The sequence below is a fragment of the Octodon degus genome, unplaced genomic scaffold (assembly GCF_000260255.1).
Source record: "Octodon degus isolate 3935 unplaced genomic scaffold, OctDeg1.0 scaffold00153, whole genome shotgun sequence".
NCBI lineage: Eukaryota > Metazoa > Chordata > Mammalia > Rodentia > Octodontidae > Octodon > Octodon degus.
In genome coordinates this window covers 2,810,821-2,835,478 of record NW_004524729.1, presented here as the reverse complement: position 1 = coordinate 2,835,478, position 24,658 = coordinate 2,810,821, and the positions used below count along the sequence as shown (strand labels likewise).

Below are 24,658 nucleotides of genomic sequence, written 5' to 3'. Positions count from 1 at the left end.
CCACAGAATGCTGACGTGCCAAGACCCCCTTCAAAGGCCTGGTCGTGCGCTGCAGAGAGACCTCAGAGACAGGATACGTTTCGCAAGACTGAACCAGCCTTCGCGTTCAGATTTCAACTGACAGCACGGAACATGGCGAAGACACATCCGAGCTGACGGCCATGCTCAATGCGGAGGCCCAAATGGGGGCCTCAGCCTGGAGGGACCAGGGCCCAGGAGCGGGAGGAGAGGGCCAAGGCTGGGACAGGGGACAAGGAGGAAGTGATGTTTACTGGAGCATCACCGAGTCAGGCTCTCAGGAAGAGCTCCAGGTCTTTTCCTTTGATTGTCCTAATACCAGCACAGCACAGGCCCTACAAGCGTCACTTTCAGAGAAGAACAAAGTGGGGCAAGGGCAGCGGCGAGTGGCTCGCCCAACAGTAAGACATGAGCCAGCCAGCGGATGCCTGTGCAGGGTGACACTTGGGGGTCCTGGAGGGTGGACATCCCCAAAAGAAGGGACGCCCATGATGAAGCCCTCAGGGCAACTCGAGGTTTAGTGGAAAAACTCAACAGGAAGGAGGGCAAGGGTCCCTCAGGATGAGGGCACAGGGCCCCACCAGGTGAGGCGCTGTGAGGGCGGGACAGTCCACGCCAAGAGTTACGTGTGACTGAGGCATGGACAATCCCAGGCTTAATGGGTTTACTCCAATCCACCCTGCTCAGCCCCAGCTCTGTGGCCCCGCAGGTGGATCGGGCCCCGCAGGGTGGGCCTTCTGCTTGAGGGACCGTGCACGGAGCTGCCGGCATGTGGCAGCTCCTCCAGGGCTGGCTGGCCCCAGACAGCCTTGGTCACCCACTGGAGGCTAGGCCTTTGCCGCCACGCAGTCTCCACCAACGCGGTGGGGACCAGGTTTGCTGGGATGGCAGCAGCATCTCTGGCGGGGGTGAGTGTGGAAAGCGCAAGGCCTCTTAGCTTAGGCCCTGCCTGTGATTAAACAATGTCCCTTCCTGGCACCATGGGCCAAAGCATGTGGCAGAGAAAGCCCAGATCCAAGGGCCCTGGGAGGGAGATCAGAGGGCCAGGTGCCCCTCATGCAGCTGAGCGGCTGGGAAGCTGTCTCTTGCAGACCACGTGGGGATGCCCGGGCAGGGCAGGGTGGACTCTAAGGAACACGACCAGCAGCCCAGCTCCTCTAGGACCACCAACACCATCTCAGCCAGAGAGGGGTCGGCATCTGGGAGCAGGGAGCGGGCAGAAGGCAGCAGGGGAAGTCCCCAGAGGTGGCACCGCTGGGGATGTGGGACAGAGCCAGGACCAGGACAGACACGTGCTCTGGCTTAGGAGACCGTGGGGAAGCATCTGTGACATCCAGAGAATAAAGAGTAGGGGAGCTCGGGACAGATAGCATCACAGGAGGCAGGAGAAGGCTGGCTCAGGTGAACCAGGGCATATGGCGTCGAAGGCATCAAGGGCTCAGCCTTGCAAACCTGTCCCCTCTTTCTGTATCCTTTTTCCCGGCCCTGGAAGTGGAGCTCAATGCCTGGCGCTTCTAAGCAAGTGCCCCTCCCCAGAGCTACACCTCATCCCTTCTTTATTTCGACACAAGTGCTCATCAAGCTGCTGAGGCTAGATCCTCCTGCCCCAGCCTCCTAAGACGTCAAGATGACCGGTGAGGGCTGCTGCACCTGGCCACCTGGTCCCTCTTCTGAGAAGTCACAACAATGCTGATGGTGCTGACCTCCAAGGTTCTCAGAGCTGTCGCTGCAGCTGTGGAGGACATGGACCTGGAGCTGGGAGCTGGGGATCCAAGGGGCCCACAATGGAATTCAGTGTCCAGCAGGGTCAGCCACATGGTGAGGCCACTCCAGATGTCTGTGGAGCCCTGGGCACAGGTGCCAGCCCTGCACCCTCCTGGGGCCCCCTTCTGACAGAACTCCTCCTTCTCGCTGCCTGGTCTGCAGGTTTGGAGCTGAGTGGAACGAATAGGCAGGGTGCAGTGAGGGGCTAAGAGCTGAGCTATTTGGACTCCAGGAGTGCCGAGGACAGGCCCAGGCAGGGCACAGCAGGACCTGCACATTAGGCCAGGTGGCACTGCAGGAAGCAGATCCCTCCAGCAGGGTGGCACCCGGCCATGAGAGTGAGCCCACACTGCCCGACCTGAACACGGAGCAGGGGTGCAATGTGGGGCACGGGGAAAGGGCAGCCCCTCTGCTGCGTCTTCATCTTCCAGGGAAGAACTCACTGGGGACCAAGCGGGCTCAACCACATAGAAAAATTACCACTTCAGGCACAGTCTCGGTTCTAAAGGTTAATTTTGGTTTTATGGTTTCTGGAAGTTGATAAAGATATGGGTCCATTTATAGACCTTGCTCCCTGAACTTTCTTCTGCAGATTTCAGATCAAGCCCACGATGCTATATCTTGCCAAGGCAGATGAGTTCTGACATGTGGCCCAGAAAGAGGGGTAACTACCGGTGACCCCCATGGACCCCCGGGACCGCATTTCCCATCTCCCCAGACCTGCACTCAGGAAGAGGAGCATGCTGCGAAGGGAACATTCGGAGAACAGAAAGCAATCCGACAACAAGCACATGAGCCCCAAGTCAATAGACAGTTTGGAAGATACAGGCTGCACCCTCCCCAGAGGCGGTGCTGCCCGCTGGCACCCCAGGCCCTCAGCAGACTGAGGCAGGAGGACTGCCAGGTTGAGGCCAACGTGGGCAACCAAGCTATGGAAATGGAAAAATAAAAAGCGCTGGGGATAGAGCTCACTGGTACATACTTGGGATTCGACCACTGCCGCTGAAATTGCCACCGGCAACAAAAATGAAACCCAGTAACGCCACTGAAAACAGAACACCAGGACGGCTGGAACAGGAGAAGAGAGGGAGAAGCGAGAGGCTCAGCCTAGGCCTACAACGCACCCAAACCCCAGCATTCCTGAGAAAGGACCCCCTGCAGGAGGGGGAAGCCAGTTCCAGCCCAGGGACAAAGCTCACAATGCTTTTGGATTTCTCACCAGCAAATCGGGAGGGGAGCTGAAGAAAAGGCAGTCTCCACAGTCAGACGTGTGCCCGGCAGGTGGGGGCCTGTGCCCGCTGCCGTGCCTCTGCAGGCTTCTGCGGCGGACCCTCGGCGGGGCCAGCGGCAGGGATGGCTGCAAGGCAGACTCCCCGAGGCACCTTGTCCACACAGACGGCTCACTCACAGTGCGCAGGCATGAGTTGCCGCACCTCCTCGGCTCTGTGTGTTTATTGCTTTATGGGCACAGCAGTCAGAACGGCAGTGGGTCACTGTCCCCAGCCTTCAGACACTGCTATAAATCAGAGGTGTGGATGGTGGCGCGGCAGTGGTGCGGCGGTGGTGCAGCAGCAGCAACTAATCCTTCGGCAACCTTATCGTGCACCAGGCCTTGTTGTAAAGCATCTAACTTCTATTCCTTCCTGCTATCCCAATCCAGCGCTGCGAGATAGGCGCTGCCATTGTATTTGCTTTGCAGATAAGGAAGCTAAGGTATGGAAGGGCCCAGAGAACATGCGGGGTCACAGGCGTCGGGGTCCCAGGCGTCGGGGCCACAGGCACTGGGGCCACAGCCCCTCTAGTTTCTGCTCCTGGTCCATGGAACATGCACAGTCTCTCAGTACTTTTCCTCAGCTTTTATATCCAGCTACCAATGGCTCAAGACTGGATGACCTAGTTTCTGCATTCCCTGAAGGTTGTCTTTCCAATCCCAGCACTCTGCAGGCTGAGGCAGGAGGATTGCAAATTTAAGCACAGACTGGGCAACTTCGTGAGACCTTGTCTCAAAGTAAGAAATGAAATGAAAAGGGCTGGGGATGCGGCTCAGCGCAAAAGCCCTGGGTTCAGTCTTCAGTAACACGCAGACATGCACCCACACAGAGGGAGAATGAGACAGACAGACAGACAGAATAGGTGTCCCACCGAGAGAACATAATTCTCTGTTAAAGTTTTTAGCAAAGTTTAATGAGAAGAACCTGCAAATTGTGTGTGTGGCCTAGGCCAGAAGTGGATGACAACATGAAAGATCGCACGGTCGGAGGGTCTCCTCTGAATGCCTGCGCAGCGCATGGTCACTGCCCTCCGCAGACGTCCCCGTGAGGCCGCTGGTGATAGACTTCCGGAGAGTCCCCTCAGCGGAGGCCACAGGGATCCAAGTGTGCAGAGGTGACAGGCTGTGACATGCAGAGGGAGGTGCCGCTTTCCTGAGCAACACAGCAAAGCCTGTCACCCCCAAAGCATCCTTGTGCCCTTTCCCCACTATGCCCCGTTCCCCTGGGATACTTTCTCACTAAAGAGCAGGGTACTTGTTTGAAGTTTCTCCTCCTTCCTCGTGTGTGTGTGTGTGTGTTCTACTGGGAACTGAACCCACAGCCTCACACATGCTAGGCAAAGTCTCTACTACTGAGCTATGTCCTCAGCCCTTGTGTATGTTAAATTTTCTTTTTTCTTAAAGTTTTGCTTGGCAAGAGCAAGGGTCTGAGTTCAATCCCTGGTTCCACAAAAAAGTTTTGCTAAGTTGCTCAGCCTGGCCTAGAAAGAGCGATCCTCTTGCCTCAGCCTCCAGGCAGCGGGGCGCAGATGTGCAGCACAACACGTGGCAGGTCCTGGCTCCTCTCACGAGGTGCGTCTATGTCAAGATTCATCTATCGTTTCCTTTTGGTTTCAAAGTCATATTCCAGTGAATGAATAACCGCAATCTGACAATCTGTTGACGGCTTTCTGAGATGCTCCACGGTTGTGCCACCAACTCCGGAATGTTGCCGTTGACGCCCGTGGGCCAGGCTCTGTGCACACGCACCTTCCTTTCTCGGAAGAGCAGGTTACTGAAGCACATGGTCAGTGTCTGCTCAAATTGAAAGGAACACCAAGCGTTTCCTGATGCGTCTGCTCCCTGTGTCTCTCCCCCAGTTAGAAAGGTCCTGGCTCCTGTGCATCGGGCTGTGGTCTCCCCAGCTCTGGTCACACCAATGTGTGTGGTATGGAGTGGCCCCCAGGACAGCTATAGAGCACAGGCGGGGTGGCCTAGTGATTGCTCTGGTGATTAAAGATGTCAAAAATTTTCATGTGCTTATCTGTTTTCCATGTGTCTCCTTTGGTGATGTCTGTCCAAATCTGTCCATTTCTAAAAGTGGATGATTTTCTTCTAGGACTTTTTTTTTTTTTTGAGATTCTTCTGTACTTGGATACAATTCTATTAAGTTCATGCTTTAACACAGATTTCTTTCAGGTCTGTAATTTGTGTTCTCATTTTCCTACAATTGTGTTTCAAAGAGCAATTTTCAGGGTTTTTTAAAAAAAATAATTTAGAACAGAGTCTACAGGGTCTCACTACACAGATCGGACTCATAGTGACCCTTCTGCTTTCATCCCCCCAGGCGCTGCGATTACAGGTGCACGCCACCAGGCCCAGTCTCAATCCACATCTCAGTGTGCCCTGGGAGTGGGGCTGGTGCAACACGCTGGGGATTGAGCCCCAGTTCCTGCATCTGCCTAAGGAGGCACTTTGTCCACTGAGCCATTTGGCCAGCCCTGCAATTTTTAGGGTTTTTTTTTTTTTTTTTTTTTTTAGATTTTTAAAATTTTTTGTACTCATTATTAACTTTATTGAAAATCAATAATAATTACATAGCAAATTAAAAATTGTGGACAAATATTGAAATGTAAAAGGTATAAGATGCAGAGAGTGAATTTTAGAAAAATATTTCTGAAGTGAATACATACCGTGAGATTAATAATAGAGTGCACATTGTAAAAACATTATTTACAAACTTGAATATAAGAGTGAAAACTGTCTAAAAATTTTTAGTTTTGATGAAGTCCAATTTACTAATTTTTCCTTTTATGGATGGTACTGTCAGTCATTGCTAGTGTCTCTGGCAACCCACAGCCATGCAGGCTTTCTCCTGTATTTTCTTCCACAAGCTCTATAGTTTTATTTACTTATTTATTTATTTATTCCCAGTTCTGTAACTTTATTTCCAAGTTAGTTCACATCCACATTCACTGTCTGGAGGTTTTTTAACGTGGTCACAGGGATGTAGGGGACCAAGATATACAGCCTGTTTGGTGAATCTTCATCTTCATTCCGTTTCCTGGACAACCGCGCCCAGATACGATATGGAACATTCCTTATTCCTTTGGCCCAGTCAGCTTTGTTGAGCCTGGTGTCCATGGCCACATCTGGAGTCCCCGTCTCCTTCATGGCAAACCTGCGGATCTCCTGAAGTGCCCGAGGGGCACGCTGCTTGAGGCCCACTCCGTGGATGCGCTTGTGAACGCTGAGTGCGTGTTCTTGGGTCACCGCCTCGTTGGCAGCACGGCCCTTCTTCTCGCCACTCTTCTTTGCCAGAGCCACTCTGCTGGGCCCAAGTTGGAAAAGCTATAGTTTTAGATTCTATATTCAAATCTAAGACCTGCTTTAAGTGGACTGTTACCTGGTGTGAGGTATGGATCAAAGTTAATTTGGGGTATATTGTCAAGGAAGGACACTGGCGCCATTTGTGGAGAAGACTGTCCTCCCTCCCAAGTGGATTTTTGCCTTGGGATTTTTGCCCAAAAATAGATTTTTACATAGTTATGACAAAGGTAGTGTGGTAAGTTATAATCAAGTGGGGGGGGGTGGAAAGAGAGAACGTGATCCCAAGGCCTTTGTACTAAGCTGCAGCCCCAGCTTTTTAAAGAAAAAGATTTTTTGAGACACGGTCTCACTAAGTTACTTGGACTGGGCTCAAAAACTGCAGTCCTCCTGCGTCAGCCCCCTTCCTCGGAATGCTGGGGTCACAGCACCACCGCACCTAGCGAGTGACAATTTTGACTGTTATCTACTGTGGCGTTTGAGGTCAACCCCACAGGTTATGTTCTTCCTCTACGTTGTTGAATTCACGTCCCAGAACTTGGCCCAGAAGCCTGCGCCGAGGTGTGCGGGGGACGCTGGGCTTTCCGTCTCCAGGCACTGGGCTGCCTTTGTCCACTTTACTGACAGATCAATGCCGGCTTCGCAGAATGAGCTGGGAAGCTTCTCCCAAAGTGAATTTTTTGGAAGCGTGAACAGAGCCAGTGTTATTACTTCCTTAAGTATCTGGCAGAAGGTGAAGCCACCTGAGTCCGGGGTTTCTTTGTGAGACAGATTTTAATGAAAGCTTTAATAGATTTAGGGCTAGCCAGAGATCTACTCCCGCCTGCATTTGATTTTCAGGGTCTGCATGTTTTAATAGTCCTTTCCATCTGAGTTGTCCACTTTATAAGGATGACTGTGTCAAGTATTCCGTCACATATGGCCATCTGTAGAATCCATGGTGACGGTCACCTTTCTTGTGTCAGATGCGAGTGATTTGCGTCTGCTTTTAGAGAGGTCCGGACCAGCCAAGCAAGAGGTTTGTCCATTTTATTTATCTTGTCAAAGAGCCAGCTTTGTTTTCTATTGATTTCTCTGGTTTTTTCCATACTCTTTAGTCTTTTATTTCCACCGTGATTTTCATTTTTTTATTTACTGTTCATACTGCAGTTGATTTGTTCATCTTTTTCTAGTTTCTTAAGGTTACTGGTTTGAAGTTTTTCCCTAACATAGGTGATCAGTGCTCTCAGTCGCTGCCTAATACTGACCTACCACTCCTACACGCTCTGACATGCTGTCTTTATTTTCTTTTAAATGTATTTAGTCCAGGGTCTACAGGGTCTTACTACATAGATCGGACTCATAGTGATCCTCCAGTTTTCAGCCTCCCAAGCGCTGGGATTACAGGTGTGCACCACTACCACCAGTTCTGGTGGCCAGATCAGTGCAGGGCCTGCACGGCATGCAGTACTGGGGATCGAACCCGGGTCCTTGCACTTGTCAGGCAGGCACGTAGACCACAGAGCTACCTCCCCAGCCTTCTGTGAGTACTCTTGAGCCTCATTCTGCAATATAGTTAAATTACTTGGAAAAATTCCGATCCGTTTGCATTTTAATTTTGAGATCAGGTGGATCATTCCCAACAGTGTGGAGCTGAGTGTGTCCCTTTTGCACCAGCGAGGCCAGATCTTCTGGGGGCTCTCGCTCCCCATGAAATATGAGACTCTCCGGATCAGCAGGTGGACTCGGGCACTACCCCCAGCCCCGCGCAAGTGTCAGGCACCGTTCCCTCCAGTCCTCTCAGGTGGTTCTTACTTGGCCTCCTGTAGCTCTGCTCACCTGCAGGCCCCAACATGTTCAGGCTACTTCAAGTCCTCCCTGGACAGTCCTCTCGTGCTCTGCCTGGGGAATAGCAGGCGCGTCGGTCCCTGCTGCGCCCAGCTCCTTCTCCCGGACTACGGAAATCAGACCGGATGGCCCGGAAATGGGGCTTCACAAATGTGCCCAGCCGACTTGGCAAGCGTGATGCTGTGTAAGGGTGGCTTCTGTAACCAACCATGCTAGAGTGGATTGGCTGTTCATAGGCAAAATAAAGTCTCCACATCTTATGCAGGAATTCAACATGGATCATAGACTGAGATGTAAAATTTAAGACTGCGGGCAAAAATGAGAAAATCTTTAAGACAAGCAGCTAAGTAAAGAGTTCTTGGGCAGAAGCATGACTCACACAAGACTGATACACGGATCTCATCAAGGTTAAAAATGCTCCCTCCATTAAACAAAAATGAGGGGCTGGGGAGACAGCCCAGTGGAACAAGTGTTCGCATGGCAAGCACAAGGTCCTGAGTTCCATCCCTGGTACCACCAAAAACCAAAAAAGATAGAATGAAAAAACAAGCTACAGTTTGGGTGAAAATATTTCCAAACTGCCTATCTGAAAATGGATAAGTATATCATATACTTTCTTTTTTTAAATATTTATTTATTTATTTATTTATTTTTTTGTGTGTGGCCAGCTCAGCCCACCAGGGGGCGGGGCTGGCTGGCATGTGGTGCTGGGGGATTGAACCGCGGTCCCTGTGTTTTGCTTGGCTTAGTTTGTTCTAAGTAGGTGCTTTAGACCACTGAGCCATCTCACCAGCCCATATATCCTATACTTTCTTTTCCCAAAACTGAACAATAAACCCCCCCCAAGCAATCTAATCAGAAAACAACAAGCAAAAGGGGTAGGGGAGATAGCTCAGTGGCATAAGCACCTGCCTGGCAAGTACACGGCTCTAAGTTCAATCCCTGGTATCAAAAAAAACCAAAACCAAAAACAAAGAAAATAGGCAAAGGGCATGCAGAGACGTTTTATTTAAGAGGATGTTCGGCTGGCAGACAAGGACATGGAGGGGTGCACGTGCCATTGGCTGCTAGGAGAAGCCGGTCAGATGGCGGGACTCCACACCTTTGGAATGGGCAAGACGCAAGCCAGTGCCAGAGGCTGAGAGGCACAGCCCGCCAGGCCGGGTGACACAGCTGGCAGCGGTGTGAGGGGCAGAGCGGCCCGGCAGAGCCCAGTGTACCATCACCAGACGACCGACAACTGCACTGAGACATTTAGCCCAGGGAAGAAAAAACCTACGTTCACACCAAAACACCCACCACCATCGAAAGGATAAATGGAATCATTTGAACATCAAAACTTGAAACATTGGCACAAGACAGCGTAAAACCAACTAATACACGGGAAAAAGCGTTTCCAAATCCTTCTCTGGCCAGAGCCACATCCAGAGTGTATGTCAAGACTCTTCGAATGCAAGTGATACACAGAGTGACACACAGAGATCGCCCCCCAAACTCGAGCAAAGGACTGGAACAGACATTTCCCCAGAGAAGAGACACGAATGGCGCACAGCCAAATGGACTAAGACCGCAATGAGCTGCCACTCCGCACCTCTACCAAAACGGCTGTCATCAGAATGCACTGGCCAAGCTGCAGACAGACTGGCGACCTCTCTCACTGCCATTGGTAGCTGAAGGCGCAGCCTTTGGGCAGCTCAGCAGCTAGTAAGGCACAGCTAGTGGGTGAGCCAGCAGCCACACTCTCGCAGACGTGCAAGGGCATGTCCACACGTGCGGAAGGACCACAGCCACAAGACACGAAGCAGATCTCCACCAACTGAAAAATGGTTCAGTAAAACACAGCCTACTCAAACCATGGGACATCCCCAGCAACAAGGAGAAATGAAGTACACGGACAACGCTACACACGCGTGATCTCGGGATCACACCGAGCTTAGGCTCGGTGGCGGCAGAAGGAAATCACAAAAGCACACGTCGAAATATGCAGGATACGCAAACTAGCAGGAAGGTCGGTGGAGGCCGAGGACTGCGGCTGGGGGAGGCTGGGGGAGGGAGAGGAGGATGCTAAGAGGCTGAGGGGCTTCTTTAGGGAGTGACAAAAATGTTCTGAAGTTAGTTTGTGCAACAGTTACACGACCTTGTGAGTGTATCAGAAGGCACGGAATTGTACCCTCTAAGTCAGTGTTGTATGGTGTGTAAACTGCACCTCAATAGAGCTATTGGGAAAAACCCAAACGCTGCGGCAATGTCCACAGCAGCTCAGCTGATAACAATCCCGACCGCACTCTAGAAAGAGCCAGATGTGCCAACACATGAACGCACTGTACCCGGCACGGAACGTGGCTCAGCCAGCAGAGGGGTGAAGCGGTGGGCTCCTGTGGGAATCACACACGGTGTCACAAACGCCGGATGAAGGGCAGGAGGAGCACTGTGTGTGTGTGTGGGTGTGTGTGGGTGTGCATGTGTGCGCCTGGGGGTAGCACTGCCCCATCCCCTGGCCACTGACCTCTCTGTTTGCTACAAACTTCCGTGTCACAGCCCACTTAATTCGGTAAGCTGAGCAGAGACACAGCACTGAACCTGCGATTCACAGCCATAATTTGCAAGTTAACCTGAGGTATTTCTTCCCTCCAGACCGAGGACCCAATTGGGTTAACTTGCAAATTAGCCTTGTGGTCATTTCTGTTGTCATTGGAAGCCTCTCTATAGCTTGCCTTGTGGTGTATGGCAATGACGTGTCTAGCTGTCCTTGACTCTAACAGCGACTAAAGGAACTGCTTTAGTACCTGCTGGCTGTAGCCTCTGTCTCACTAGCAATCTGTATAGAAGAATCCACATGGCCTCATGCTTTGCTTTGCTCTTCTCTTCTCTTCTCTTCTCTTCTCTTCTCTTCTCTTCTCTTCTCTTCTCTTTTCTTTTCTTTTGAGACAGGATCTCACTATGTAACCCAGGCAGGCCTTGAACTTGTGGCAATCCTTCTGCCTAGGCTTCCACCACCTGCGGCTTAACACAGTTCTAAGAATCCACGTTTACGAGAGCTCCTGACTCCTGACACCTCAAGGCCCATTCCGAAGCCGGCTTCTCCAACAGGCTCCCCGCTCCCCGCCCCACAGCCCTGGTCTGTGCACCAGCCAGCTGGAGTCCATGCCAGCTTCCATACTTGGAACGAGCGGTCCCAGCGCCTACAGCTCTCACCCTATCCAACGCAACACACAAAAGAAACCTAAGTGCATGTCACTCTGTCCATCTGCAAACAAGAGGGCAGCAAGAAGAGCCGCCAGGCCTGCCGGGACGCCCATCCAGAGTGGCTCCACTCAGCCCAACCCTCGCCACCCCCATCCCCCACCCCTCTACAGCCGTGAGCCCAACTCCAGCTACAATCGCGGCGCAGGCAGGACCCAGGCTGTTTTAAGGAGCCCACAATGAATGAACTTAAAGTGACAAGAACACCTAGAATAAGCAATCTGTTTAAGAGGAAAAAGTGAAAGTTTCCACTATCAAGTAAAGCTCTGCAAAAAACCCCAAGAGAAGCAGGGTACCCACAAAGGGTTCATTCGTGAGGCCCAGCTCTGGAGACTTAGGGGGCCAAGTTGTGCTTCTGGGTTCCATGAGAGGGGACGACTTAGTGCACACGCAGGAGCTCCAAGTACCTGGATTTACAGGTTGGGAAACAGACTAAGGTCAGGTGACAGCTAGGCCAGGCAGCCTTCTGAGGCTCGCCAGGTCTAAAGTCAAGGTGTCCCTGTTCTCACACAGCAGTGCACCTTCCCCCGTGAGTCCCTCCAGGCCCTCTAGAAGCCCCCTTAGCCTTTTTCTCCTTCTGTCTGTCCATCCATCCTGGTACTGGGGATTGAACCCAGGGCCTTTGCCTGAGCTACCAGCTCAGCCCTTTTCAACTTTTTAGAGACAGGGTCTTGCTAAGTTGCCTGGGCTGTGCTCCAACTTGCAGCCTCAGCCTCCTAGAGCGCTGGACCGTGCCCCACCCTCCCTTCACCTCACAGGCAACGCACACTCAGCCCTTGGCCTGACTACAGCTGGAGGGAGCCTTTGGCAGCCAAATCACAGCATGTCCCCGCTCAGAGGCCCCAGCGTGTCCACCCCGGCTGCTCTCACGTACAGCACAAAGCAGAGTCCTCACGGCAGCCCTGTAGCCTCCACCGTGACCTGCTGCCACCTCTCTCCTGGGACCTCATGTCCTCCCTCTGGGACATTCCTCCAGCCAGCCGCACTTGCCTGCCCCCTCCTGTGGGCCTGGCCCGCTGCCCGCTCTGCCGGAGGCTCCCTGGCCCTGCGGCAGCTCAGCCGTGCTCTCTCACCTGAGCCACACAGCCCTCACAGCCACAGGGACATCTGAGTGTCCTCACGGGCCCGAGTCAGGCCACCACCTGCTCTTCCCACTGCATGCACAGAGCCACCAGCTGGGTCTCCGCGTGGGGTGTGCTTGGTCCTCAGAAGCCCTGGGACTCTAGCTCTGGCTCCCTCACGCTCAGAACCAGGCCCTGCGTAAAGGCAGAGCTCACTACATACTTGAGGGCATGGACGCATCTTCTCTTTATTTCCCACTGAGAACCCTGTCCTCCAGCCAAAGTAAACCACTCTGCTGCCGCCAGGCCCCTTCACACTCTCCAGTGCCACAGCTTGCCCCGTCTTCTGCCTGGAACTCCTCCCGCTCTCACACACTGCCGTGGAGCTCAAACGTGCCCACTGCGGCAGCCTGACTCCCCGGGAGGAGGCCCCGCTGCCAGGCACCGCCTACGCCGTCCTGGGCCCCCGGCCGGCAGCACCCGGACCTGAATTCTCATCGCTTCCCCTCTTCTCGCACACAAGGAAGGTGTCCAATAAATACTTACCAAGTTAACCTAACGCTGGTGCTCATTTGATCTTGTGAAACAAACCCAGGGCCGGCGAGCTAGCTCAGTGGGCTAAGTGCCTGCTCTAGTAAGTGCAGGAACCAGGGTTTGATTCCCGGTCCCGCATGCTGTGCCAGCTCTGTCCCCGGGGTGCACTGAGCCCTGATCGTAATCCCAACGCTGGGGAGGCTGAAGACAGGAGGATCACTATGAGTCCGAGCTGCATAGTGAGACCCTGTACCAAATACATAAATGAAAAAAGAAAAAAACAAAAACAGAAGAGAAGGAAACCTGCAGGGGCAGGGACACATCTTGTGTCTAAAGGGCAGAGCGCACCATGAGACAAACCCTTTTTCAAAGAAGTCCAGGGCAATGCAAGCACAAAGGGAAGCGAAAAGAGAGGCATAGGAAAGCATGGTGTGAAGGCCGGCCAAATAGCTCAGCGGATTAAACTGTCTGCTTAGGCAGAGGCAGCGGCCTGGGTTCGATCCTCAGCATGCTGTGCTGGCCCACCCCAGGGAATGCTGAGACGGCAATTGAGACTGGGTGTGGTGGTGCACACCTATAATCCCAGCTCTTGGGAGGCTGAACATAGGCAGATCTCTATGAGTCCGATCTACATAGTGAGACCCTGTAGACCCTTACTAAAATACAGACAAAAGCATGGCATTTCCGGCTTTGAAGTCCCAGGTACCCCCAGGACCTTTCAGAGAGCAGTGCACTTGGGGATTCCCAGGGCACTGAGGCTGTGGGCAGCCAGCTCTGTTCAATCAGACATAGCTGGGGACAGCTACCTATGCAGGGCATAGGGACCGGGGTCCTTGGTAAGGCCCATGCAGCTGAAGACAACGGACACCCAGCTAATCCTGAGCTGTCTTTTCCATGAACATGGTCTACCCATCTATTTACTTGGAGTAGATTTCATTTCTCCCAATAACATAATCAAATCTCTGAGGTTGTGCTTATCTTTTAGAAATGTATTCCTAGGTCTACGGTCTACCGTTCACATTTAGTTTTTAGTGAATACAGCAATAGGATAGAGCCTTTCAAAGCCTATAGGAAAACAGCAGAGAAGTACAGAGCTTTTCCACTTGCCTCCCCCACCCCAAGGGCTTGCTGTTCCTAGACAATGCACCTTGTCTTGGTGGGGTGCATTTGTTACCACTGGTGAGTCAACACTGATACTTGGCTAAATCCACAGTTTTCATTAAGTGTCACTGTTCGTGGGCTTTCAACAAGTGTACAGAGTGCCCCTAAGAATGTCCTGTGCTGGGCTGGGCAGGCTGGTGCATGCCTGTGAGTCCAGCACTCTGTGAGGCTGAGGCGGCCTGATCCCAAGTTCAAGGCCCGCCTGGGTAACTTTGACTTAGCAAGACCATGTCTCGAAATTTAAAAAAAGGCTGGGGGCATAGCTCAGTGCAAAGGCCCCAGGTTTAATCCTGTTTCATAAAAACAAAACAAAGCCAAATCGCCTGCCCTTTACTGCCCAAATCTCCAACTGGCAACACAGCTCTTTCTGCCGGCTCCGTCGTCCTGCCTCTTCCGTGCCGTCACAGAGTACGTGGTCTTTCCAGACGGGGCTCTGTCAGGTGCACAGTACGCGGCTGGTGCCACTTGCCACGCGCTCTCCAAAGGCGCTGTCCCCGTGGCACGGCCATCAGCACGCGCTCTTGTCAGCCTGCTTGTTCACTTCCAGCCATCCCGGGCTGCCTGTGGCATCTCTCTGCCAAGTGACAGTCGCTAATGCTACCCTGTTTCCTGAAAGACTCATGGTGCAGAACACCTCTCCGCGCCCTCCCTTGCCGTCCGTTCAGCACGTCTTCGGCTGCTGGGTCACTTCGACTTTTCCCTCATCTTAACAGCGCGCCTTATGGAATCAGAAGCCACCTCTCTCTATATTCCAGGTACATCTTCTGTCCAGTACATTTTGCAAATCATTTCTTCAAGTCTGTGTCTTGCCTCTTCACTTTTTTTAAGCATCTTTAATGAACAAAAATTTACAATTAAAAAAAATATTTTTTTTAAAAAATCTTTTCTTTGTTTATTTGGCACAGGGTCTTGCTCTGCAGCTTGGACTCGCACAGACCCTCCTGTGTCAGCCTCCCCAGTGCAGGGATTATAGGCGTGCACCACCATGTATGGTTTCGGTGGCTGGTACGGCATGTGGCACCGGGAATCGAAGCTGGGTCTTTGTGCTTGCCAGGCAGGTGCTTAGACCACCGAGCTATCACACCAGCTCAAAATTTACAATTTTATGATGACCTAATTAAGGAATTTTTTTTTTCTCTTTAGGGCCCGTGTTTATTGAATCATTTAAGAAACATTTTGTCAAATCCCCAATCTGCCAGGACTTTTTCCTACATAATTTTCCCTAAAATTTCAGCTTTCAATCTTAAAATTAGATGCATGACCCACTGCGATAACATACAACCCTGCCGAGCTGTATAATAACATGTTCATTATTTTGCACGTGTGCTGGCGTGAGGTAGAGCCGCATCTTCCTCTGCACCGGCTGTCCAGTTGGTCCAGGGCCACTGCTTGCACAGATTTTGTCTCCTGCCCTGAAGTGGGCCTTGGGTGGCAGTCAGCAGCTGGAGCCTGTGCGGAGCTATGTCCAGACTTCCCGCTCTGCCCTGTTAACAGGCCCACGCCAGCGTGGCCACCGCGGCTCTCTGCTGACTTCCATAATCAGACACTTTAAGTCTGCCGGGTGGCTCCTTTTCAAAGTGGCGTCTGGTGCTGGAGGTCTTCTGCATTTCCTGGTGGAGTTCAGAGTCGCAGTCGCCTTGCTGGGCTCCCCATGGAGGTCCACTGCTGATGGCACCGAGGCCGGGGCCACGCTGGCCACAGCCGCCTCCTGGCAATACCAGGTCTTCGGACACACGAGCATGGAACACCTTCCCACTCATTCAGGTCTGAAGCTTCGCTGTAAGTTTTATAGGTCTCAGCCCACGTCTCATCTTACTCTGGAGCATCTGTCATTTTGATTCTGGATGAAGAACCAAGCTGATCTTGCAGGCACGGGATGGCAACCTCCCATCGTCTCTCATGTCCACTGTTTCCGTTTAGAAATCAGCTCTGCTGTGTGCTGCTGGGCGAGAATGTCTTTTTAACTCTCTATTCCTTTAAGATAATCTGTTTTTGTTTCTTCTACAATTTTGCAAGGGTGTGTCCAGGCATGGACTTTTCTTTGTATTTATTTATGTTTATGTATTTAGAACAGAGTCTGCGGGGTCTCACTACACAGATGGGACTTGTAGTGATCCTCCTGTTTTCAGGCTCCCAAGTGCTGGGATTACAGGCGTGTGCACCCCGCCCAGTTTCAGTCAGTGTCTCAGCAGGCCCGGCACAATCAAACCCCAGTCCCCTGTGCCTGCCTAAGCAGGTGCTTTAGTCCACTGAGCTATCTGGTTGGCCCTGGACTTTTGTTTTTAAATCCTGCTTGTGGTCCTTTAGGATGCTTAAATTTGTCACTTGATGTCTTTCATCCATACTGGGTATAAACTTCAGCCACTACGACTTCAAGTAGCGCTGCAACCAATCCTCTCTCCTCTTCCTGGGATTTCAATCACAATAGGACAGAATCTTTTTATACCTTTCATGTTCCTACTACCATCTTTTCATCTCTTCATGCTGCAGGTTAGACATTTGTTCTGATCTATTTTATGACTCACTGATTTTCTTTTTGGTGTAGTCTATTCTGCTGTTGTGCTTGTCTACAGTACATAACTCCAGTTTTTGCATGTATGTATGTGAGACAAGGTGTCACATGCAGTTAGGACTGGCCTTGTGGTCACTTTTATAGCCCCTAGACTGGTCTCGAACTCGCAGACATCCTCCTGGCTCAACCTCCTAAGTACTGGGGTTACAGGCGTGCGCCACCATGTCTGGTTCTGGGGCTGCATGGTGGGCGCCCGTGTCTGGAGCCAAGATGGCATGCCTGGGGATACGTGGCCAAGACTGCACGGCAAGGGGAGCTGGGAGTCAAACTTGGGTCCTTGTGCTTGCTAGGTAGGTGCTCATGCCTCTGAGCTATCTCTCTGGCCCTATACCTCCAGTTTTTATACTTTTCAGTTTTAGAATTTATATTTAGTTGTTTTCAAATCATTGCCCATTTCAGAAATACAATTTCTAGCATTCAACCAGAATTCTGTGTCTAATCTCTCATCTTGCTGAACACCCCAAGCAGGGTTATCCTACAGTTTATATCCTACAGTCTGGGACATGGGCCACACGGGCCAGTCCGTCCTGTCACCGTCTCTGCTTCTCCTCACGTGCGTGGCCAGTCCCCTGCTCTGCACGCACAGCTGTCCAATCCTCGCATCCGCAGAAAGGACGGGCACAGAGAAATCGAACCAAGTAAGCTGAAGAACCACCCGCTTGCTGTCTGTGCCTGACCTGTGGCCCATCAGAGCAACTCTGAAAGACGTGCCGACATCACTGGCCCCTTCCTGCCTCACACGGGGGCCTGGGCTGGGCCGGCCTGCAGCCCCCTACCTCGAAGTGTCCCTCTGCTCAACCTGAGCCAGCCCAGCAGCCGCCTCTCCTTCCCTTTCTGTCTCGCACTGGGAATTGAACTGAAGGCCTCTGCACTGAGCTCCATCCTGAGCCCTTTCAAATTTTTTTTTTTTTTTTAGACAGAGTCTAAGTGGCCCAGTTGTCCAGGCTGGATTTAAACTCACAACTGTCCTGCCTCAGCCTCCCAGTCTTGGGGTTACAGGCGTGTACCACCACACTCCATATGTGCTGCTGGTTTTGACAACAAACAAGGCCCTGGTCCAACGCCCACCCGTGGCCCCTGGGAGCCGAGAACACCCCGCTGACAAGCAGCAGGCACAGAGACCAGGCGGTTTTTCAAAGCACACAGCATCAGACACCACAACAGGGCGGCTCTTACTGTGCGCACCAACCCCCAACACACCCGGCGCAAGGCAGGGGAGCCCTCCAGGCACCACCACTGCCTGGCCTCCGGGAATCTACAGCAGAGCTGTGAGCCTGGCATCAGAAGGGCACCACCATGCTGTCACAGCCGCACAGGAGGGTGGCCTTGTCCCCTGGTGTGAGTCCCTGGGCGGGACAGGAGCCACGCCAGCAGGCCAGGCACAACCAGAAACGACCCTCGCAGGGTGCAGTGCCACCCTTCACAGAGTCTCCTAATCTCCAAAGGGGCCGCATACGGGTCCACCCTGCCCAGGGAGTCACCCGCCCTCCGAAGCGCGGCGCCTGCGGCACCCTGCAGCAGCGCCAGCTCTCCAGGAAGACCAGGACAGCGGCTGCCCGAGGGCTTGGGCTGGCGTTCCCAGTGACCAGGAAAGGGTAGCCCACTGTGACTAGCACGGTGTTTCCTGAATGCAGATCATTAGATTCATGATTAGAGTTAATAATCGCCGAAGATTAGATCCTGCTGACCGATGTGGGTCAGGAGGAGTTTAACTCGGCTTGTAGGGCTTTTAAGATCATAATCAGGAGAATGCAACGGTCTGAAGGCTCTCCTCAGACAGCTTTCCACTGGCTTTCTCCTCCTGGCTCAGTTCCTCCAGCGAGAAGCACTTCCGAGCTTCAGGGACAAATGTGCTTGGAGCTGTGGGCGGGTTTGCCCTCTCCTGGGCTCTTCCTGCCTGGTGTCGCCTGGGGTCAGACTTACAGGCGAGGCCATCTCAAGGGGACACTGGATGGGGCCCGCCACTCCCCACTGAGCCCACAGTAGCCAGGGACAGGGCTAGGACCACCACAATAGGTGCACAGTAAATATCACCTGAGTAGATGGAGAAGACTCCTAGCAGAGGGCTGTGGGCTGCACCACAGACCAAACCCTGCGTCTAGTTTGGGGGAGGACAAGGTCCCAGGTCTGTGGGGTCTCTGCAGGGATGCCGCCTCCCGAGCCAGTGTCAGTACACAGTGCCCGGCCCCCAGGTGAGGAGCAACAGGTGTACCAGGCACTCAGCAGAAAGGTCCCACCCGCCCCCCTGAGCAGTGAATGGGACGCCAAGCTCTCCAGGGGTGGTCACGGGGCTGAGGGGAGGATGGGGTCGGGACAGGGGCTCTGCACCTGTGGGAGAAGCACAGAGGACAATGTCGGCCTCAGGGAGGCAGCTCAGGGGGACAGCACCCTCCATCAGTCCCTAGGAGTGAAGCAGGAGGAGGAGGAGGTGGAAGAGAAAGGAGGGAGGGGAAAGAGGAGAACAGGAAGAACAGGAAGAGGAGAAGAAAAAAGAGGGAGAGGTGGGGAAGGGGAAAGGGGCAGGGGAGGAGGAAGGGGAGAAGGGAAAAGGAGGGAAGCGAGGGAAGAGGGGGAAGGGAAGAAGAAAGGAGAAAAAGGAAAAGAAAAAGCTGAGCCCTGGGGAGGCGGGTCATCCTATCCATCCCCATATCCAGCCCCCCTGGGAAGGGTGAGTCAAGGCAGAGGGTGAGTTTGTAGCCAGCACAGAGCTGACAGAGAGCGCTCCGACTGCCTGTGCTTGCAGATGAGGCGAGCGAAGTGCAGCTCAGCCGGAAAACCTGCGTCTGTGGGTGAGGACCTGTACCTACCTTGTGCTGCCCCTGAACCCAGTTCGGGGCAGTCACCGAGGCCGGGAAGGGACTCCAGGTCATTTTTGCAGAAATACTTCCCAGAAATTGCTTCTCCTCCTAAGAAAGCCCATGTCAGAGCCCTTTGTCCCCCGCAGGGTGATGGAGCCCTGCCTGGGCCGTGTCCTCCTCCCTATGCACGGCACAGGCGTGGTGACACACTGACCTGTGTGTGGACTTCTGCCCTCCACGCTGCTCCAATGCCACTGGATTCATCTAAGCCGGGAGCATGGCACGGGACAGGCCCCTGACACTCGGTCTCCAGCGTGGAGGAAAAGCAGACACGGCTCTGGCTTCTCTGTCGCGGTCCTACCAAACGAAGCCTTCGCCTTCTGTCCACACAGCGGCCTGGGGCTCGGAGCAGGCTGCTTCCCGCCTGGACGCAGGCTCCCCGATCCCTTCTGTCCCTGCCACAGGCCAGGCTGGGACTGCGACTTTCCTCTCGGACTCAAGGCGTTGCGCTGGTCCTCTATGCCTGGCTCTTTCCTGGGGCTCCAGTGGGCTGTGGCTGCTGCGGCAGGACGTGGGGGCTCTCCGCGCCTCTCTCCCCCATCTGCCCCTGATTGTCCTTGGCGATGGTTTCCCCGAGAGCAGGATCCTCTCTGCTCTAGACACTCGCGCCAGGCCTGGCCTCACAGGACTCCTTCGTTTGCCACCACCTGTCACTTGCATGTTCTCTCTCCCTCTCCTTCTCCACCTCCTCCTCCCCCTCTCTGTCTGAGGGATTAAACTCAGGCTCTGCATAGCACCAGCTGTATCTCCAAAGTTCTTTTTGTGTTTTGACGCAGGATCTCACTAAGTTGCTCAGGCCAGGCTCCAGTGTGCAGTCTTCCTGCCTCAGCCTCCCTGAGTGGCGGAATTGCGAATGCCCTCACCACGCCTAGCTCTGAGTTCTAGCCCTGCCAGTGTTCACATTCTCTCAAGGAACTTGGCCTTGGGCTGCACTGAGGCCCCAGGATGCCCCTCTCTCTGTTTTATACCTCTTCTCAAGGCTGTCCTCCCACCACAGCATACGTCTCTGCCCTTTCAGGGGGGTCGCAGCGCAGTGTGGGTGAGGCTGACTGCTAGTGTGCACACGACAGTCACAGACAGTCTTCCTTTCAGGGAGGCCCCGTCCTACACGGCTGAGCACTTCTGACACCAGCCTGCACATTACAGGTGAGCTGGGCCCTCCGTGTCCCCTTGCCTGTCTCCGGTGACAGATTCTGTCATGTTTTTCCAAGTGAACAAAGGACCACCACAGTACTCAAGCAAAATACGCTCCGAATAAACCGTTCAGTGGGAGGCGCCCATGGACACACCTACGCTTCCTGCTTGTTTCCAGTATATGACAAGGCTGCCGTGGGCTCGGCTCGCCACGTCCTGTAAGGAGCTCTGCCTGGAATGCGGCTCACAGGGCCCGTACCTCACACACAGGAATCGGAGGGGACTGAGAGTCGCCTGTCACCGAAGTGTGCAAGCGTGTGCTTCTAGGCCACGTGGCAAGCCCACATCTGCCCACTCACGTGCAGTTGGCACCAACCCCCTCGGCGTACGGGGGAGGGGCTCCAGCTGGAGCTCTAGCAAGTGCACCGCCACCTCGGCATCGTTACCAGGTAACCACGGCTGTTCCGTTACCAAGGCCCCGCGAGAGCCCAGGGCCGCCTCCTGCCGAGCCCCTCCTGGTCTCCCGTCCCTCTTGAGAAGCTCCTGAAGCCCCACGACCAGGAGTCCTGCTCTGTTCTGCCCCAACTCACTATTTAAAATGATGCCTTTGCAAAAGTCCACATGGCCACTGTGGCACGAGGCCCACGCAAGCTTGCATGAGAATCTTCGCTCTTTATTTGCGGAGTTCTTCCATCAGAGAGGAATGAAAGCCACCAGAGGAATCCTGGGACGCTGGACCACTTTCTCTCATTGCTCCCAGGAGGGTCTCACCATTAAACCCAAGCACTTCCCAAATCACACAGGTTAGCCAACCCCGTCTTACCAAGTCAGTTGGCTGGCATCGGAATCCACGGTCTTGCAGAGAAATGGTGCCCACCCCCTCTGAGCACTGGGCACACCTTCAGTCCTGTGCCAGCTCACTGGACACTGCACACCCCCTCGATACACAGAACAGCAGGGCAGACGGTGTACACCCACCCTGCCGCAGTGAGCAAAGGCGAGGGGAAGGCGGACGCAGAGTACCCGGGAGCCCGCAGTACCTAGACACAGCCCGGGGTCAGCACCCGGTCCCCATGGGAGGGACAACCACAGCATGGGGTAGGTACACTGGGGTAAGGACAAGGGCAAGACGCGACCCCACCAGAGCTGGGGTCTCATTCACACCCGAAACCAACGGGAAGTGCTCACCACAATTTTGCTCTTACTGGTAGATAGCACTCTTTCATCCATTTGAAAATAACAACAAAAAAATTTTTTTCTGGTGAGTGGTGGAGAATGTTTCTTTTTTCTTTTTTGTTCTTTGTTTTCTTTTTTTATGTATTTAGTACAGGGTCTACAAGGTCTCACTACACAGACTGGACTCCTAGTGATCCCTGTTTTCAGCCTCCCAAGTGCTGGGATTACAAGCGTGCGCTACCACGCCCAGTCTTAGTTGCCATCTCAGCACGCCCCAGGGGCGGGGCTAGCACAGCAAGCCTGGGATGGAACCCCGGTCCCTGCATCTGCCTAAGCAAGCACTTTAATCCACTGAGCTATCAGGCTGGCCCTATGTTTCTTTTCTGGTAACAGGCAGGCAGGCTTCACTTGCCAGGCAGGTGCTGAGCTGCAACCCCGGCAAGGGGAGTGTGTTCCTTTCCAAAGCCTTTGAAAGATCTGGAAATGGGGAGAGCAGAAACAATTCAGGCAGCCAGGCACGGTGGTGCACACCTGTAAGCCTACTGGGGCGGCTGAGGCAGAAGGACTATGTGTTTCAGACCAGCCTGGGCAACGTAGTGAGACCCTGTCCCAAAGTAAAACCAGAGAGGGCTGGGGAGTACCCGGTGGCGGCATGCTTGCTGAGCGCACGGGAGTGGCCTGGGTTCAATGTCCAGCATAGCTAGGGAAAAAAAAGCAAATGGAGCAAAACCTCAGGCACCAGGACTGGCTAGTTGAGAAAAACTGGCACCCAGGGCTTGTCCCTGCTCTCTGACACCTTCGGAGACAGGAGCTGAGCTGTGGGCCGCTGCTGTGGGGCTTCACAACCCTCCAGAGGTGGCCCACAGAGGAGTTCCACTTCCTGCAGGTCTCTGGCCTGGCAGCCAGCAGCATGAGGGGGGCCAAAACCCAGGTCTCAGGGCAAACCTAGGACAGCAGACCACAGTGTCCAAACACTCTTTTACACAACAGGGGTCTCAAAACAAATGCAGCAGAACTACAAAGGTCTCCTCCAGGGCCACCTTCAGTGGGGGAGGCTTCCCCTGTGAAAGGCACAGACTCCCAGGACACCACAGTGTCAAAGATGCTAAGTGACGAGGCTATAGAGGCCACACACACACACACACACACACACACACACACACATCTCCAAAGAACCAGCAAGTCAGACTCAGCTATGTCCTAGGCTGGGAAATCCAAAGTGTGACATAATGTCCCTGGCAGAAGAAGCCGCACCAGACAAGCCATGCTGGGGAGAGAAACACACATTTCATACACAGCCCTCCCAAGGGCGCGGAGAGCTTCTCATAGCCGGTTGCTGCCTTCGTCCGTCCCGGGGTGAGGGGTACAGCTCAGCACTCCTGCGTGCGCTGAGCGTGCAAGGCCCTGGCTCAAACTCCATCACACTCGTGTGCACATGCACACACGCACAGAACAAAACAAAAAGTGCTTATTCTAGACTGAAGTTCTGCACCTGTTGTTCCTAGGCAACAGCCTGAGAGGTGACACAGCCCACTCTATACATCAGCAAGGCTGAGATAACAGGAACAGTGCGGGTCTGTCCCTCACACAGAAACGGTGTGTTTTTAAACAGTGGCCATGGGGCCTTTGAAAAATGGACTTGACAGGAAGTCCACAAACACAGAAATAAGTGACCCTCAAATTCCAAAATAAAATAAAAATACAAAAAGCAAGGCCGACCAGATAGCTCAACAGAAGCAGGCACAGCGACCGGGGTGCCATCCCCCGTACCACATGTTGTGCAGGCTCTGTCCCCAGGACTGAGACTGGACTGAGACTGGGGGTGGTGGGGTGCGCCTGTCATCCTAGCATTTGGGAGCTGAAAACAGGAGGATCACTAGGAGTCTGATCTGTGTAGTGAGACCCTATAGTCCCTGTATTAAGTACAGTAAAAAGTAAATAAATAAATAAGCAAAAATCCCATTGGCCACATTCTATACCAGCAAAACAACAAAATTAGGACAAACGTTAAAAATGCCAGGCACTGGGGCCACCAACTGGTCTGCCACCAAGGGGCACCTATTCACACAGAGGACAAACAGAAAGGGGGAGGAAAGTGTGGCATGTTTAAATTTTATTCCAAGTAAAAACTGTCTTAAATTTATTTTAAAAAGGCTATGGAAAGCATTTCTCCATAACCCACAGGTGCTCATAAACAGCGCCAAGAAAAAGCGTGCCACTCACTAATCCCAAAAGAATGGGACACACTGGTGGGGACGCCTCCTTCTGGGCCCCATCTCCCGCCCTGGGCATGGTAAGTGCAGTCGTGGTGTCTCTCCTATCTCCCAGCACAAGGACCAGGGTCACCAGCAGACCCGTGGTGGTCTGTTTGTGCTGGGCACAAGAGGCCTCACAGCTTCCCAATAAACACTGACAGCGTGAACCAATGATGAGGCGATTCACTCTCTAGCTTCACACACAAACACAGATTGGTTAAATAAAGACAGCACTGTACCCAAGCCCTGAGGAATGCTATAGAGTCATTTAAAATGACGAAGCAGAAATAACTCGTTGGGGCTGGGGAGATAGCTCAGTAGAATAAGCGCTTCCCTGGCAAGCGCGAGGGTCTGAGTTCAATCCTCAGTTCTGCCAAAAAAAAAAAAAAGAAAGAAAGAAAGAAAGAAAGAAAGAAAGAAAGAAAGAAAGAAAGAAAGAACTTTGTTTACAGGTGCATGCCTATAATCCAGGCACTCAG

At 53.1% G+C, this 24,658-nt stretch overlaps 1 protein-coding gene across 6 annotated transcripts in view; it reads right to left on the bottom strand.

Annotated features, from left to right (window-relative positions):
- Ppara (peroxisome proliferator activated receptor alpha) overlaps positions 1-24,658 on the bottom strand; it is a 65,698-nt gene that overhangs the window by 36,292 nt on the left and 4,748 nt on the right. The gene's annotated exons all lie outside the window — the stretch shown is intronic.